This window comes from Camelus bactrianus, chromosome X (genome assembly GCF_048773025.1).
Source record: "Camelus bactrianus isolate YW-2024 breed Bactrian camel chromosome X, ASM4877302v1, whole genome shotgun sequence".
Taxonomy (NCBI): Eukaryota; Metazoa; Chordata; class Mammalia; order Artiodactyla; family Camelidae; genus Camelus; species Camelus bactrianus.
In genome coordinates, this window is record NC_133575.1 from 32,132,763 (window position 1) to 32,134,685 (window position 1,923).

The following is a 1,923-nucleotide window of genomic DNA, read 5'->3' on the forward strand; positions in this document are numbered from 1 at the left end:
AGACATGAGCAGCGCTATAAGCCAACTAGACTAAACAAACACCCAAAGAACACATCACTCAACAATAGCAGAATATAAATTCTTAAGTGCACATGAAACACTCTCCAGATTATACCATATGGTAGGCCATAAAACAAACCTCAATCAAGTTAAAAGAATTAAAATAATAAAAAGTATGTTTTCTAATCACAGTAGAAAGATTTTAGAAATCACTAAGTGAAAGGAATTTTAAAAACTCACAAATAAGAGGAAATTAAACAACACACTCCACCGACTTGCTTGAGACCTTTCCTGAGGTGTTTGAGACCCCTCCTTACTATTTGAGAGTCTTTCTGCCAGCCTAAGACAGTGTTTAGCATGTTTGAGAGCCTTCCTTCTTTTTTGTCACAAATAAGACTTTTTATTTGTCACCACCAGAAGTCTGAATTTTAAACGGATTCTTGGACTGGTGGCTCATATCCATCAGCTTGTTCAACTTTAGCACCTGTCTCATCCCCAACAGATCGCCATCTTTTCCAGAACTGCTACCATCACCATGAAGGCCCATGAGTTTTCCCAGTTAAACTTGGGCTTCTTCAGCGTTCTTACTTCTCTAACAAAGACATCATCAAGTGGATAAGTTCATGGGCAAACCTCTTCTATGTCTTTTCCAATGCTACCTAGAATCAGTTTATTGACCACTTCTTTCAAGACACTTGTCTACACCTCTAGGGTCATGATTTCCATCATCTTCTGGATTTGACAGACCTGTTGGTGCTGAGTGTAAGAGCTCTTCCAAATCTAATTGCTGCCTTTTTCAGTAAGATAGATGAAGAAAATAAACTTTAGTAGTCTTGACATTCACATGAACTTCAATCGTGCGCTGCCATTTTTTGATCATGGAGCACATTTTGTCACAGGTAAACTTCATGCCATGGAAGTTAGGCAGTTTTTGCCCTGAATATCCTTCGTAATTAGTTTGAATATTCTAAATGCAAATCCATCATTCTGCAGATCAGCAAGGCTCATTTCGAAAACATGATGCAATTTTGATTCCTTGAGTCCTTGTGACTAGTGTTTTTCCAACATTTCTTATATTGAACATAGCTGGTGCTTTCGCATCATACCAATCTTTCTTAGAAATTGGATCAACCACTTTCTTCTTGGCTCCCTTTTTGCTGCCTTTCATTAGGTGCTTGTTCCTGCCAGCTGTCAAGGTGCTATTCAGAACCCTCCCTTCCTTTTTGAGACTCTTTCTGATTTCTCCATCCTGACATGTTTTTGATCCTTCTCTACCTATTTGAGATTCTCCCTGACTTGTTTGACCCTCTTCCTGACCTATTTGAGTCCTACCCTTATATATATAAGGACACTGAGGCTTTTCCAGACATCTTTGAGACCCTTTTGGTTTTTTTTGCGACTCCATCTGATGATGTTGAGACCCTTCCTCACTTATTTCTGGGTGCTGAATCCATCCCTGGTACAGTCTAAAGAGGAGGCAAAAAGACCATTAGCCTCAGATTTGTAAGAACCTTTCTTCAAGCATCTAGTCAAGAAATGTGTAGGACCATATATCGGGAAAAATCCATCAATGCTTTTTCCAATCCTCAACTGCAAATGGAAAATAGAGACTTTTTATTGGTCATTTTCCTAGTCCTTTAATCAGAATTTTCTACAATTTTGTTTGTGTCGGTGTTTTTCATTTGAATATAGTTTTAGCTATTGTCTTGGAGAGCCAAAATCGTAATGTCTTTACACAATAGAAAGCAGTGCATTTCTCCTTCATGTAAACATCTGGGCATATGTAGTCCAGGGCTGCTCTCTCAATGTCATGGTGGTTCCCAGGCTCCTCTATCTTACAGGAACTACCATCCCTGGGTCCTTCTGTCTAATGGAACTGCCATGCCTGGGTGGAGCTTTTCCACAATGTCCAAAATGCTCATT

The 1,923-nt window shown here is 39.3% G+C and overlaps 1 pseudogene; it reads right to left on the minus strand.

Moving 5' to 3' along the window:
• Positions 1-428: 428 nt before the first annotated feature.
• On the minus strand, positions 429-1,405 carry LOC105076012 (small ribosomal subunit protein eS1 pseudogene; annotated as a pseudogene).
• Positions 1,406-1,923: the final 518 nt, after the last annotated feature.